Below are 17,502 nucleotides of genomic sequence, written 5' to 3' on the forward strand. Positions count from 1 at the left end.
TTGGATGAAGGATCCGTAGGCGAGAGCAGTTCCTCGTCCGGAATCCCGAAGATTATACATTCTACTAGCAATGTAGTATGGCCAGTTGATTTTTATCTTATTTTTCAGAATGTAAATCAAATGAACCTCGGACTGTTCGACTCTGGAGAGACCGCCCTTCTTGGGCCGCAGGATGCGTGAGACAATCCATTGGAGAATCCTTTCCCCGGCGCTCAGTTTGCCAGCAGTGACGGTTCGTGGGAACAAGTCACTCTGCACAAAATCATCAGAATATGGCCGTTCCAACATGTCATTTAATGCACTCTTAAACTCATAGCCATCTATGTGGTGAGAATCAGTCACCTCAGGCAGGGGATTTCCAGCATCATCCACAGACAAATCAAAATATTTGTTCCAGAAATTTGATTTAACTGATACCTTTGTAGAGCCAACTTTGGAGGAAAGCCTGTGTCCGCGAAAGTTCTCATGAAGACCGGAGTAGAAGACTCGGACAAGGTCTTCACTGTATTGAGTGTTGCACTCCAAGAAGTTGATGAGACCTTGATGCTGCAGCAGAGACAGGACTTCCGGTAAGTGCATGCGTTCAGCTTCAAGTTTGTAGAACGCATGTTGTTGCACAACTCCTCGTTTACCGATGTCTTTGTTGAAAATTTCGACACGAGCAGGTGGAACGAGTGATACAGCAGATATGGGAAGAGATGCACCGGATGATTCTCGGGGTCTTTTGCCGGAGGGTCTGCGTGATGAGGAAGCCATTTGAGTGGGTTTGAGACTGAGTGTTTGGATATAGAGAGAAGGTTTAATGAGGGTTTTGAGAGTGATTCTTCTAGAGAGGGGTTTTTCCCAATTTATAGTGGAAAGGTTAGGGTTTTGGGAAGATGGAAGATCAAAGAACAATAGCCACTAGGTAGATGCAAGTTACAAAGTAGTGGGTAGTTTGAAAGGTGATGGAATGTAATTGCACATTTAATGATTTGAATGCATGAGAGATGATTTAAAATTTTTCTGAAGAAAAACGAAATCTTTGAGCGATGCGTCGACCATACCCCTGTATGCGTCGACGCATACTGTTTGATTTTTGAGAAAATGCAAAAGTTATTTAATCATGCGTCGACCATAACCCTGGTGCAGTCGACTCATACAGTTTAAAATTTTCAATTTTCACTACTCAGCACATGCAATAACCAGTTTGATGCATAATTAACACCACATACAGCAATACACAACCAAAGAGATATATCAGGCGTATATATATAAACAATATCATTTTGAGATAGAATTATTTTAGTCATGAGATTTTGCAGAGAGAGGAAGAGGAACAATATCACCTTAATGCCGGAGTGACTTAGTGAACAGTAGACATGTGCTTACAACAACATAGATTTGTCAGAAGTACAGTATTAAGGTTTTAAATGGAATAATGTAAACAGCAGATTATAGTGTCCGTTCCGAAATATCGAGAATGCCAAGTTCTCGGCGAATATGAAAGAAAGGTTCAGTGGCTAGCGGCTTTGTGAAAATGTCCGCTAGTTGATTTTCAGTATTTACGTGTTCAAACACGATGTCACCTTTCTCTACATGATCCCGAAGAAAGTGGTGTCGAATTTCGATATGTTTGGTGCGGGAATGTAGCACAGGATTCTTGGTCAGGTTAATAGCACTCGTGTTGTCACAAAAGATGGGAATACGTTCAAGTTTGAGGTTAAAATCCAATAGTTGTTGCTTAATCCATAGGATTTGGGCACAACAACTACCGACGGCAACGTATTCCGCTTCGGCGGTTGACAAGGCAACAGAAACTTGTTTCTTGCTATGCCAACTAACCAAAGAGTTTGAAAAAAGATGACAAGTTCCACTTGTGCTTTTCCTATCCGATTTGCAACCGGCAAAGTCGGAATCGGAAAAACCTACCAAGGAACAATCATTACCTTTGGAATACCATAGACCATACTTCGGAGTACCAGATAAATATCGAAGTATCCGTTTAACGGCTTTTAAATGGGATTCCTTGGGACATGATTGATATCTTGCACACATGCATACGCTAAACATAATATCGGGACGGGAAGCAGTAAGATAAAGGAGTGAACCAATCATACCTCTATACCGTTTCACATCTACTTCCTTACCGTCTTCATCTTTGTTCAAGTTGGTACACGTAGGCATGGGGGTGTCTATGGCCTTAGCTTTTGCCATGTCAAATCTCTTGATAAGGTCCAAACAATACTTTGTCTGGCTCACGAAAGTTCCTTCTTTGAGCTGTTTGATTTGCAGACCGAGGAAGTATGTGAGCTTCCCCATCATACTCATCTCGAACTCGCCCTGCATAAGGTCAGAAAACTCTCTCACAAGATTCATGTTAGTAGATCCAAAAATGATATCATCTACATAAATTTGCACTAATATCAAGTGCTTTCCTTGACGTTTAATGAAGAGGGTTGTGTCAACCTTTCCTCTTGAGTAACCTTGATCTAGTAGGAACTTGCTTAGTCTCTCATACCAAGCTCTAGGAGCTTGTTTGAGACCATACAAAGCCCTTTTCAGTTTATAAACATGATCAGGATACTCATGGGATTCGAAACCCGGAGGTTGTGCGACATAAACTTCTTCATTTATGTGACCGTTAAGGAAAGCGCTCTTAACATCCATTTGGAATAGCTTAAAGTCCTTTGCACAAGCAAAGGCAAGGAGAAGGCGTATAGCCTCGAGTCGGGCAACCGGCGCATAAGTTTCCTCATAGTCGATGCCTTCCTCTTGGTTATACCCTTGCGCGACTAACCGCGCCTTATTACGGGTTATTACCCCGTTTTCGTCCAGCTTGTTCCTAAACACCCATCGGGTGCCGATTACTCGATGATCTCGCGGAGGAGGGACAAGGTCCCAAACCTCATTTCTGGTGAACTGATTAAGTTCCTTCTGCATTGATAAAAACCAGTGTTCATCGAGTAGGGCTTCTTTAGGGTTTTTAGGTTCCATCTACGAAACGAAAGCGAAGTGATAACAGAAATTACTTATCTTAGACCGAGTTGTTACACCCTTTGAGATATCTCCGATAATGTTGTCGATTGGATGGTCTTTGGAAGACTTCCAATCTTGAGGAAGATCATCGTTTGAAGGCGGATGATCTACTTCGGTTTCATCATGGTGTACATCTTTGTCCTCCTCAATTTTGACTATGTCGGGTTGATCAATCCCCGGCTCGCCACCTTTGAGTATGTCTTCGGTAGATGTACCTGCACCATGAAAAACACTACCCTTTCCGACGTTTCTCGGATTGGATTCATCAAAGGTAACATGTACAGACTCTTCTACTGTAAGTAATCGCTTGTTGTATATTCTATATGCTTTGCTAGATTGAGAGTATCCGAGGAAGATACCTTCGTCGGCCTTAGAATCGAATTTCCCTAAGTTTTCCTTTCCATTGTTTAACACAAAACATTTGCAACCAAAGACATGCAGGTGAGAAACATTTGGCTTTCGCCCTTTTAAAAGTTCATACGGTGTTTTGTTTAGAATGGGGCGAATGAGCACCCTATTCAAAACGTAACAAGCCGTACTAATGGCGTCAGCCCAAAAATATTTTGGTAAGCCACTTTCATTGATCATTGTTCTTCCCAATTCTTCCAAAATTCGATTTTTACGCTCCACAACCCCATTTTGTTGAGGAGTACGTGGAGCGGAGAAGTTATGATCAATACCATGGTTACCGCAATATTCTTCAAATAAGTGATTTTCAAATTCACCTCCATGATCGCTTCTAATTGCAACAATGTTTGTATTTAGTTTATTTTGGGAAAGCTTAGCAAATTGTTCAAAGGCGGCGAATGTGTCACTCTTACTTACTAAGAAAATAGTCCAACAAAATCGAGAAAAGTCGTCCACTATAACGAAACCGTAATAGTTTCCTCCTAGACTTTTAATCCTAGATGGCCCAAATAAATCCATATGGAGAAGCTCGAGAGGTCTCGTTGTTGAAACGATATTTTTGGATTTAAAGGAGATCCTCGTTTGCTTCCCCTTTTGACAAGCATCACAAAGGTGATCCTTGGTGAACTTAATTTTGGGGAGACCTAGGACTAGATCTTTTGAGACTACTTTATTTAGTGAACGAAATTAACATGTGCTAAACGTCTATGCCATAACAATGAATCTTCATTCACTGTTACAAGACATTTGTCACTTGTTAACGATACTTCATTTAAGTCAAGCATATAGACATTGTTCACACGAAGACCATTAAACATGCTCTTCTTATCATCAGTATGCACAATTTTGCAACAATCTTTTGAAAACGATACATTGTATCCTTTGTCACATAACTGACTGATGCTAAGTAGGTTATGTTTAAGACCTTCGACAAGCAATACGTCAGAAATAGTAGTGGAAGAGGGATTACCTACACTACCTTTACCAAGTATTGCTCCTCGGTTGTTGTCACCATAAGTTACATACCCCTTCTTCTTAGCCACGAAGTCAATGAAGAGAGATATGTCTCCTGACATATGCCTTGAGCATCCACTATCGAGAACCCATCTTCTCTTGGTAGTCTCGAGGCATTGTACCTGTGATAAGATAATTAACAAAAGAAGGTACCCAATGGCTTATTGGGTCCTGAGTGGTGAGGAACAAGATGGTTGCATTTGGGCACCCATTGATAAATGCCTTTAGGAACCAAAAATCTCCTAAATCTACACTTAGCAATGGTATGACCTTTCTTGCAACAATAAAGACAAAAGAACTTTTCATTTTGATTACTTTTGCTATCTTCATCCTTTACAACATATTTGTATTTTTGATATGGATTAACCATACTTTTTCGAAAATTAGATTTATCAATAGCAAATGTAATCTTGGGCTCAAGAGCCTTGTCAAGTTTGGCTTTTAGGTTCCTTACTTCACCTTGCCAAATGTAACAAGTATCACACCCAAAGTTCATCATTCTACTTTTAAGATCCTCATAACCTGTTTTTGTGCTTTCCACTATAGAAGCCTTAAGTGCCTCAAGTTTCCTTTCGGATTCTTGAATTTTTTGTTCTAAATGAGAAAAAAATTTCTTATTTGAGGCAAGCCTTTTAAATGCCTCTTTTGCTTCACAGTGTAAAGTTTCAAAAACAGTTTGCAATTCATGATGAGACATACTAGAGGAATTTTCATATTTAGCATGTCGTACCTGTTTCTTCTTATTCTTTTGGTGAGCAGAGAGACATAGATTTGCATTTTCATCTTCATCACTAGAGCTTTCATCATCGGAGGAGTCGCTATCGCTTTCCCAAGCAATGTATGCCCTCCTTGGCTTTGATGGTTTCTTATGTTATTTGTATGAATCTTTTTCTTTTGTCTTTTTGTTCATTGGACAGTCCGGTTTGTAGTGACCCGGCTTTCCACACTTGTAGCACGACCCGCTAGTTGTTTTTCCTTTGGAGTCATCATTTTTGGAGAACCTAGATTGCTTCCGGAAGTTAACTAAGTTCTTCTCGGAATGTTGGATGCCGTTCTTTCTCACGTAACGGTTGTAGCGTTTGACGAACATCCCCATATCTTCACTCTTGTCCTCTTCTTCTTCGTCACTCGATGAATAATCACTTTGCTCTTTTGCTTGAGACTTTGAGGAGGAAGTCTTTAGAGCTATTGATTTCTTTTCGCTCACCTTGGCTTTGTCTTTCTTATCTTTCTTTTCATGTTGTTCCAAGCTTAATAGAACTTGTTCGTGCTCTTGTAGTTTGCCGAACAACGTGGTCAAGTCCAATATGGTAAGATCGTTTGCCTCTTTAATGGCGGTCACTTTCGGCTGCCATTCCCTGTTAAGACATCTTAAGATTTTATTAGTAGCAACATCATTGGAAATAGGTTTAACTAGTGAATGTAATCGATTGATTAGATGAGTGAATCTCTTTTGCATGTCGGCAATGGTTTCCCCTTGCTCCATGAAAAAGAGATCAAACTCTTGCGTTAGTGTATTGATTCTAGCCAATTTAACATCGTTCGTCCCCTCATGGGCAATTTGAAGTGAATCCCACATGGCCTTAGCAGTAGGACAATGGGATACACGATAGTATTCGTCTACCCCTAATGAGGAGATTAGGATATTTTTGGCTTTCCAATCATAGTTGTATTTCTTTTCATCATCATCGGTCCATTGTGCTTCAGGCTTAGGCACTATTTCCTTATTCTCATTGGTCATGATTATTTCAATTGGACCATTGAGAATAACATTCCATATTTTTCTATCTATGGAATTTATGTGCACCCGCATACAGTCTTTCCAATAACTATAATTTTCACCATTGAAAACGGGAGCTCTATTGTAAGCCCCTTTAGGTTCGTTAGCCATTTTCTATCAACGTTGTATTTTGAAGCACGGAGTTAACCGGAGCTCCTGATACCACTTGTTAGACTATGGCACGGATCTAGAAGGGGGGGTTGAATAGATCCCAGTTAAAAACTTGAGTCGGCACTACCAATTTAAAAGAAAAATTGGTTTTAAAATTGTTTTAGGTGCGGAAGCGACCGAGGAAAATTAGTCTAAAAACGAACCGTTATTGGAAAACCGGATATGCGTTAAGCTAATGGATAAGAGATAAAACGAGATACAATTCTCTACACTAGTTGCACAATCAATGATAGAGTTCACTTACTAGCAAGCCTAGTTCCAATGAACCAAAATACCAAATTAAAACTCAGTGCAAACTTAAGGCAACTTTGGCTTAGGCAATTTTACAAACACTTGGTGTGCATAAACACTCCAAGTAATATTTGAGTTGAGTAAGTAAGTCAATTTATCCTAGTACAATATGTTATTGTACTTAGTATTCCAACAGCTGTTTTAATCACTTACTCAACTTATATCAAAGTTTGGTGAAAAATTGCTTAAACTAAAATCACTTAAATTTTAAGCTGAAAAACAGATTATGCAGAAAGTTAAAGGAGACAGAGATTTGGTGAGGCAGTTCCCCCGCCGTCCTCGCTTCGGGGTACGTCTGCCCTCAATTCTAAAAATAGAATTGAGATGATTTAATTAAATATCACCTGTGAACTTTAACCGTTTATACAAGGATTGCAAAGCAAGTAAACACAGAATTTCCAATGTGTTGAATGATGCTTCCTATCCTTGCTCCTTGATTCAAAATGAATCAAGACCTTCGATCGTTGTTGCTAGACCTCCGATTCCAGCCCCTTTGTTGAAGAATCTTCCGTTCTTCAAACCCTCGGCCCGGCTGATCTCAAACACAACGAGTCGAACCCGAATCCTTCACTTCAATGCCACCGAATCCGCTAATAGACTGACGAAGACTTCCTCTTCTCAATCACCTTCGCTCGGCTGAATATTGATGAAGCGATTCGTCCAAAAACCCCCAAACGCAAACCGGTATTGGAGGATAAAACCCAAATGGTTTTATTCAAGAAAGAACCTGCCAAGACTTCAACTCGAACCCGATTCTTCAATCGCAACTTCGAACCTTATCACCTTCAATCTATCACGAATCACATCAAAAGTTATTGTGTGCAGTTGATGTATTGTGGACTGTTGAAGATGAAGATGATGAATCTTTGACACCTTTTTCACTCTTTCTTGTTTCCTTGAACACTTGAACTCAAAATAGCAAATGTTGGTTAATAGAAGTGTTTTGACTTCTATATATAGTAACAGACAAAAACTAGACAAACATAACAGAAATTTAAACTTTGAAATAACTCAGAAAACTGAGTTTGCGCGCGAACGGTCGACCATAGGTCGGCGTGTGCTGACCCGTGGGGCATGCGTCGACCCTATGCGTCGACGCAAACGTTTCATGCGCTGACCCGTGGATAGCATCATTTTGCCATGCGCCAACGTGTGGTCGACTCAAGGGGTTTATGCGCCGACCCGTGAGCTGTGCGCTGACCCTATGCGTCGACGCATGCAACTTTGCGCTGACTCCCTCCAGTTTAGGCAGAGCTTTGCGCTGACCCGTGAGCTTTGAGCTGACCCCTATGGTCGACTCAAAGCATTCAAATCTGCAAAGAAACTGTGATTAGTGATTCTTTATGTATTTAGTCATGATCACACTTTGTCTACATGTTTTTAATGATTATAGTAGATTTAGAATAACATGGAAAAGGATATGGTGGGTAATGTGTTGCATTTGTTCGTAGATGTGCATGATGGTCTTTTGTCATCATCGAAACTTGATATCGTATGTTGTATGACACTTTGTCTTTACAAAAAGCATATGGCTTAGGTTTCAAATGTTTAAAAGCAAGTGTTAAATGTTTGCACAAAAGTTTTGGCTTGGGTTAGAGTGGAGGGAAGAAGAAGAATGGCTAAGGTCCTAATCATACAAGAGATGAAGGATAAGAAACAAGACCACAAATAGAGTTCCTCTCTTGAGATCATATTTATGATCCAAGTAGCTCCCATCCTTTGGAATAAGCAAGCCAAAATAAGTGTAAGATCAAGCAATCAACACACTCAAACAAGCTCTTAGAAGATCCCCAATGTCTCTTGTATCTTTCACTTTGGATGAACATGGCAATGATTCTTAAATTTGGCTCACATAGGATTCCCTAGCACAAAAGCACACACATCAAAGAGTTCTATGAAGTAAATCAAGAATGGACAAGAGTGAATTTAGAGAGTTGGTCCTCCTAATCCATCTTCAACATTAAGGTCCTTTTACTCCAATTTTGCATAGGGAATGTCCTAGAAACTAAGTCCATTTGTCCATTTTTTGCATTTGGTCCTCAACAATCAAAACAAAACACAAGCACAATAATATATACACAATTATATGCTCAAGTGAGCAAAAGGCAAATTGCATTAACATAAACGTGTGCTCAAATGAGCAAAGGGAAAAAGCAAATGAATAAGATGTACAAGAATAGTAAATTGCATAAATGTAAAGAGCAAGAATTAAATGTTAGTAGTTAATGGTTAGTGTTAGAGTTAGTGTGCCATAAGGCAATTTAGCGCTATGTTAAGCAATCGTAATTGGACATATGTAGAAGTCACAACTATCTGAGGCCAGTCAATAATAATGTAGGCAACAACACAAGTTACAGGTCTTGATTAGTACATCAAACTCCAACAACTTGCCATGCCAAAAAGGAAATGAGAAATGATCTTGTATTGATTTAGGTTCTTTGCATGATTTAGGAAGCAACCTATCCTTAATGCAAAGCCATTCACTTGATCCATGATCAAGATGAATTAGATTTGAATCAAGGAAGATTAAACCTCCATGTATCAATGCTAACCACCAATCCTTAACTCATTGATCAAAAAAGAAAAAGAAAAAGAAGAAGAAGAAGAAAAAGAAGAAGAAAAAGAAGAAAATGAAGAATTAAAGTGTATTAATAGAAATGGAATGAGATAATCAACAAGCATTGACCAATGATAGAGAAGATCAAGGTCAAACAATATAAAATAGAAGCAAGATGAAGATTAGAAGTCAAGAAGCACATAAAATATTTTTGGTATTTTTTAATACTAAAATAAAACTTGAATTAAAATAATAAAGAAAGGTCAAACTTCAAACTTACTTCAAATCAACTTTGAAAAGTCCAAGTAAATTATCCCAAGTTCAACAAGGTCAAACAAAGTTTGACAAAAAATTTCAGCATTTTTAGAAGTCAAAAACTATTTTAAATCAATTAAAAATGCATAAAAAACCTAATTGAATTAAAATCTCAAATAAATCTCAAATCAATTAGTAAATTGATGAGAATATTTTTCATAGATCTATCATCAATCAAAAAGGTTGGAAAAATATTTTTGTATTTTTTGGATATCAAAAACTATTTTAAAATTAAAAATAAGCAGAAAAGAGAAAATTACTAAAAAATATCAAATGATTAAATAAAAAATATTAAAAATCATTTTTAGAAAGTAGAAATTAAAAGGAGAAGAATGAAATTGGTCCCATAATTTTTGGACCAATAATGAGAGAGATATGAATTTTTAAAGAGAAATGGAATTAAAAGAAATAAAAGAATTAAAAATCAGAAAAATAGAAAATAGGAAATGCGTGGGCCGTCTGATGATGATTCATTAATTGACGTGGATTATCACACGGCTAAGAAGCGCGTGTTCACCATACACGCCAGTCAGCTGAGTAACACATGGCCATTAATAAAGTCATAACAAAGAATGGATGAGATCAAATCTGGAAAGAGCAGTGGACGACTCAGATCTAATCTGGAGAAGGGACGGTGACCAGCGCCACCGTCTTCTCCGGCCAACTTCCGGCCAAGCTCAAAAGTTGCAGAGAAAAAATGTTATCCAAATGGAACGATCCAGGCATCAATCGAGAGCTGGGGTGATGTACATCACCCCTGTACCACTCAAATCCATTCTAGATCTCTATATTGAGAGAAATAAGAAGTGGAAGATCAGTGGTGTTCATATGAACTTCATGATTTTTGAAAATTGAAAGCACAACAATGTTGCCTCTATGCAGAGGACTTCAGATCACACAATAACAATGAGAAACAAACACTATACAAGTTGATTCGAAGAAAATAACACTTGAGGTAAACCTCTGATTTACAGGGCTTTGAGTCACAATTCTTGGATGCTATTGCTTACAGTCCACACTATAGATCAAAGAGAAGAAGGTTTAGGAACTTTAAGATCTAAAAATTGATCAATGAAACCAAAGTTCGGATCTGAAAATTTTGAAGAAAAGTGAACTAGTTCCTTTAATGATGGTTGTGATTTCAGTTTAGCAGCAATTGGGGCGCCTTTAGGTTGAAGAATTATGAAGCTATGGCATTGTATTTATAGGAAAGGCAATGCTGAATGCATGATTTCAAATTTGCATGAATGGAAAGGGCCTCCATGCATGGGCCTGTATAGGCGCATGGAGGGCCCAATTCCAACTAGAATTGAAAGCTGATGCATGATGAAAGTAAATTGGACGTGCAGATTGGATGGTAGTAGCTCATGCAATGCAAATTAAATTATTTTCCAAAATTGCACTATTATGTTCAAGCTTTCGAAATGCTATGCCAAAAATGAAAACACCACCTTATGAGTAATGGTTGGAAAGATTATTGCATAAGGATCATTTGTTATGTTGATCAAAACTCCATTTGGGCCTTGGAAATTGATGAAAATTGGCCATGAAGTGTAGGGTGCAAAACATGCATATGTGAGATTTTAAAAATTGGCCAAAGTTCTAGCCCTTCTGTCTCAATGATGCAACCTCCAAATGACAACATTTTCAACACCAAAGTTGTAGATATTTTCAAGATAATAAATTTGGACTTAAATATTGCATCATTTGGATTTTTGATGAAGAAGTTATGGGCACTTGAAGTTGGACTTTTTCACATTTCAATGCATTTGGTCCAAAGTGACCTATAATGTTTTGCATTATCACATGTATTTCTTTTGAGATTTTGAAATTTTTATCAACATAACATTTGAAGGAGACATCTTAAGATTTCCAATTCATTTGATATCACCTCAAAATAATGAAAAATGAAGGAGTTATGTTCTTGGGAAGTTGACCTAAAATTAGGGTTTCAGTCAAAATGACCTATAATGTCTTGGAATGGATGATGACCTTACAAGCTTCAAATCAATTTTTGATGAACATGAAAGTTGTTCATATAGTCCTTAAGAACATGTTTTCTCTTGGGGTCATATCCATTTGACAAACATATAAAAAGTTAGGTCTTGGTGCATTTCAAAATAGCTAGATGAATTGACTGATCAACTTCTCAAGTCCATACCTCATATCTTGATGAATTGATGATTGAGGACACTAAAATAAGTTCAAATATGCATGAAATGATGAGTGAAAGAACTTCCCTTAATTGTATTTGATCATGGATTGAGGTTGCTTCATGAGCAAGGCACAGTTGGTGAACAGATGAATTAGGGTTTCCTTGGGAAACAAACCTCAAGCCCCCTTGATTTGCTTTGATCAAAATGATGAATTGAGATATTTGGGAGGCATATTTGATGGATGAGAGCTTTGGGAACCATTTCTATGCTTGCTTTCATCTTCTTTTGGCCATATCAATGCACATAGGATCTCCTAGAAGCTTTAGACCTTGTGACTGCTCAAGCTACAAACAAGAGATGTTAGTGACATATTTTTGTGCTTTTGGTTAGTAAATAAAATGTGAAAAGCAATAATATACAATTCAAGCATGCTTGGTGATCTCAGACCAACTCACAAGAGATCCCACCCAAAGGTAAAGGAACCAAGATGCTTATGATCCTTGAGGCAATGCAAAATGCAATGTTATGATGCCATGAGGGATCTTAGGGTCAAAATTGGGGTCTTACAACTGCCCTGATGGAGTCATTCTTGGCTGCCCAAAGCCAGTCTTCTCCAACGCCTTCAACTCCTCCCTAGAGAGTGGTAATTTCAGAGGTTGCTTCCTCTATCGTGCCTGCTGTCAGTGCTCACTTGGCTCCGTCTGCTATGTCAGCGGGGTTTCCCTGGGGGATGCTCGCTAACGTTGTTCCAGAGGATCTCGCCCCTACTTTTGCTTCTCTGCCGACATCTAGCCCGGTCCTTGCTGTGCCACCTCCAGTCGTGCATACTTTACCGAGAGTTGATGACACCATTTACCACTCTGAGCCATCTGAAGGCCTAAATGTTTACGAGAAAATGGACGCTATGAATGATCAATTCATTGAGCTTCGCAAGGAACTTAAAACTCTCTGAGGGGAGGACCTCTTCGGAAAATCAGTTGCTGAGCTATGCCTCGTGCCTAATGTCAAGATTCATATCAAATTCAAAGTGCCTGACTTTGAAAAGTACACAGGAAACACTTGCACGTAAGATGTCGACTCAAACTGACAATGATCAACTCCTGATCTACTACTTCCAGGACAGCCTGTCCGGTGCCGCTTTGAGATGGTACATGGGTCTGGATAGTGCGAACGTCCGCTCCTTCAATGACCTTGGCGAAGCCTTCGTCAAGCAGTACAAGTATAACGTTGATATGGCTCCCGATAGGGACCAACTGAGGGTCATGTCCTAGAAGGAGAAAGAAACATTCAAGGAGTACGCCCAAAGGTGGCGTGAATTGGCTGGACAGATTTTGCCCCCGCTTGAAGAGAAGGAAATGACGAAGATCTTTCTCAAGACTTTAAGCTCTTTCTACTACGAGCGGGTGATTGCTAGCGCTCCCTCTGACTTCACCGAGATGGTGAACATGGGGATGCGTTTAGAAGAAGGAGTTAGGGAAGGGCGCCTGACCGGAGAAGAAGGCTCTTCTGCCAAACGTTATGGGGCGTTTGCCAAGAAGAAAGATGGAGAGGCACATGCTGTTGTCGCATTACGCGAAAAACCGGCGGGAAAACAAGAACAACAGAGCGGCCACCGTGCGTTATTTATCCCAAAGGAGGGAAAGGAAACGCTCAGAGTAAACCTGGAAAAAGCATGGTCTCGCGACCAAAGAGAATGGGTTCGGGAGTCGGTTATGCGAAGGGAAGGTATTAGCACCCCTACGCATCCGTCGTACTCGACGGGATCCACGCACAATAGGAAGGAAAATGGTTGCTAAAACACTGCTCACACACACACAGATACTGGCTGAAAGAGACACAAGAACAAACAAGACTGACTCGGCAGGATACCGCATCCTGGGCCTACTGAGTCTATCAAGCATAGACATCAGAGTCAAAGTAGTTCGGACTGGGGAAACGACACATGCTCGCTAGGATGTCGCATCCTATGCATACGTATCTCCTTGGATGAAGGAGAATCAGAGCATTCGTAGCTCGGCTGACACGCACACAAACAAACACAGGCAAAGGCAAACGTGGAGCCTGAATGCCAATCACTGGACTTACATCAGCATCCGAACCAACAAACACACACAGGAAACCAACTGCCAATCGCTGGACTTACGTCGGACTCCAACCAGAAAAGGAGAAACAACTCACACAAACAAAACAAAAAGGGCGAACGTGGAGCCCGAATGCCAATCACTGGACTTACATCAGCATCCGAACCAAAACACACGCAAGGGTGGTTAAGACACAAAGGGTTGAAAAAGAAAAAGGGCGCCCGGAGAGATCAGCTCATCTCCTGCCTACGTACCTCATCTGGTATGGGGATCAGGGCGACGTAGTTCCCCTACGCAGGGAAAAAGGACTAGCCTAACCAGATAACAGAGGGAGACACAACACTAGGGAGACTACGACTCGAGCCTAGATGTTGTCATGCAAAATCATCCCTAAGTTAAGGTTTCTAGCTAACTGGCACAGGGAGCCAGCCTATCCTAAACATGACTTGCACAGGAAGCAAGCCACACCTAACTTGCACAGGAAGCAAGTCTAAACTAAACCTAACTTGCACAGGATGCAAGTCAAACAAACACACAAACACAGGTAGCACACACTATATACAAGCAATGGGCTCAAACAAGGTTAGGTTTTAGTCGAGGGGTCATATCAACCTCAACAAACAAACCTCTGGAACTGGGTAATGGTGCTCTTAACCTTGCCATTGAGAGGCTAAGGTGAAGCAGATGAAAGGAGATGAGGGGTGTGCCTCATTGCTCTTATCCCTGGTCAGGGAGAGCATTTGAATATCAGAAGGTGTGGGAGTTCAGAAAGTAGGAACTCTCTCCACAAGTTAGACTCAATAGATCTTGGGTTTTTACTCACTATGCATCAACACAGGTAGTGTGAGCAAGGTGAGTGACACACAGAATAGCAGGGGATAGATTGCATATCCCTTGGGTTCTGCCAATTGCCTCTTCACTTAGGAGGTCTTTGAATATGTACAGGGACAAATGTAAACAGTCACAAACATTGCCTCTTAAGGAGGACTTCAGACAGTTGTCTGGCTAAGTAACAAGCCAGGTCTTCCAGACTACATGAAGTAAAGAAGTTATACCTCAATGCAAATTGCTCTTAAGCAAAGCAAAGCAAAGTTCACAAGGAACTAAAAGCAACTAAAGTACCTGAAATCAGTCAAGCACAGTTAGTATACAAGTCAAAGTTAAATCAAAATGAAACAAAGGTTAACAGTCAACACAAGCAGATAAATGTGCAATGCACAAGGTTCAAGGCATGTGAGCCAAGCAACCTACAAAACAAATGGATTAGTCATGATAAACAAGCAAACTCAATCAATTTGAATTGGTCTCATTGGGTATTTGTTGATTAACCTGAAAAAATGAGCTCAAACATGAGTAACAGGACCACTAGGACAAGCCTAGGGTCAAAAGGGGATGAGAAAGTCAAAACAGCAAATGAACTCCAATCAAAATCATATTCAAACAATCAAGAAACAAACTCAATTGGGTTCACATTCATATCAATCATTATCATCATTTCATAAGCAAAAGAAGTCAAAGCATGGCATATGGAAGCTCATAGAAGTCAACAGCAAGACTCAACTCAAAACCAATCATAAACAATTCCAAAAATCATCAAATAAATCATGATCAGACACAACCCATAGCATGGTAAGCATTTCAAATTTCAACTCATTTGGACAAGTAGAGGGTGGTCAATGAAAATCAGAAAGCCAAGGCAATCCCAAACATGCTCAAAGAAGTCAACCAAACATGCATCAACTTGAAAAAATCATAAATCAGTGATAGCATATGAGAAATGAATGGGACTAAAACCATGGCAAAGCTTAAGATGTCTAATAATCACATATCAAAGTTCATGTCCATCTAATAAAGTATGACAATTTCACAAATGAAATGGGAGCATGTGTCACAAAATGTCAACATAAGACCAAACAGGGGAGAAAAATCTCAAACAATTAGGAAATGCCACAAACAATTCAAAGAAAAATCACATGTAAATTAGACATTCAAGAGTACATTCATGCAAAAATTCAAAGCAATTTGAGGTCAAGAGGCATGGTATTGAAAATCATCAAGTTGCACATCAATGGTGTGACACAAATTGTCACACCCTACTTCAAAAAATCAAAACTCAACAACCAGAGATGATAAATTCATAAACTCTATACCAAAATCACCATGAATGTGTCTAGTTTAAGCACAAAAAATTTCAAAGGCATTGGACAAAGCATCATTATTTCACAAATGTTTTGGCATAAGGTACAAAATATGAGCACATGAACAAAACCCTAACCCCAATAAAAATCCATTCATCCAAAAATTCTGGAAAAAAAATGACAAAATAACTAGAGATCATGATGAACAAAATGCAAAAATTCTCATGAATTTTGGATGATTATTGAAGGCTCTACGATTTTTGGAAGGTGAGCACAAAATTGAAATGAATATTGAAGAAATAAATGGAATAAAACATGATTTAATGGTTAATTGGTCACGGAGTGGCATACTTGTAATTACATGGGAAGTTAAGTGAAACGCTGCGCATGGCTTGAGGAGGTGTCACGCTGTGATTCGGCACGGCAATAAAACAGTAACAAATTCATGCTACACAAAATATCTCACGATGCAAACAGATTTTTCTGGGTTTTGGAAATAGGGTTTGGCTACAGTAAGAACTTCATCATCCTCACCAGATCGAAAAATTATTTTGTCACAGAAATGAGTAATAGGCACATCATTAGAACCAGCAAGAAACCCACATCATAACTACAACATCCATTTTTAATAAATCAAGCTAACAAACAAGAGACAAGCAAAAACAATATTGAGCATCAAACTTTAAACCATCATAACTTTCAAAATACTTGGCCATTTTTGTCAACTCAAAGCTCATAATGACCAGTAAGAAAAGATCTACACGAAGCACAACATAGTTTTAAGAAATGGGAGATTCGAAAACTGACCAAGATTGAAGTGCAATCGTGATATAGTTGTTGTTTGGCTATGCTTGCTCGAAACAGGTGCACTACAAGGTTCCAAAAGATGTATGGTTGAAGAAATTTAGCTCAGCAAAGCTTGGAATGGTTCAGACTTTGAACTGCCATGTGAGAGAGCTCTAATGGAACAGTCGTGTGCTTTGCTTACAGTGGGAAAACCAAGCTGGAGAATGCTTCAAAGTGATGGTATATGATGAACAAAATCAACAACACTCGAGCTCCTTCGAGGGTTTCAGCAGAATTTTGAAAAATGATGAAAATGGTTTTTTGAGAGCAAGTGCTTTTCTGTTTGTGTAATGAGGCTGCTAGGGCTTCTGTTTGGCAGAAAATGTGATATATATGTGTTGTTTATGATTGGTAAGCAAGATTAATGAAGGTGGTAATCAAAATTTGGTTAAATGACAAGTTTTGCTAATTGGTCATTTTTACTTAAGTGGTGAGGTGCAAGAGCCATGGCTGCGAAATTGGGACTAAAACACATCCCAAATATCATATCTGAACTATTCCAATTGGCCAAAATTGTTAGAAATGCTTAATTCAAAAGTTCATTTTTGTACCACACTTGAAATTAAATCATGCTAGTTCAAAAATGCCATTTTGATTGGTGATGTTTTGATGAATGATGATGACATTTTTGGAAAGAGGGGATCAAATATGACTTGTTGCAAAAAACCCCACCCAATTTGGCCAAATGGTTTGAGAGATATGGCCTTTTGAAGTTCAAACATTTCTG

This window comes from Lathyrus oleraceus, chromosome 2, assembly GCF_024323335.1.
Source record: "Lathyrus oleraceus cultivar Zhongwan6 chromosome 2, CAAS_Psat_ZW6_1.0, whole genome shotgun sequence".
NCBI classification, from domain to species: domain Eukaryota; kingdom Viridiplantae; phylum Streptophyta; class Magnoliopsida; order Fabales; family Fabaceae; genus Lathyrus; species Lathyrus oleraceus.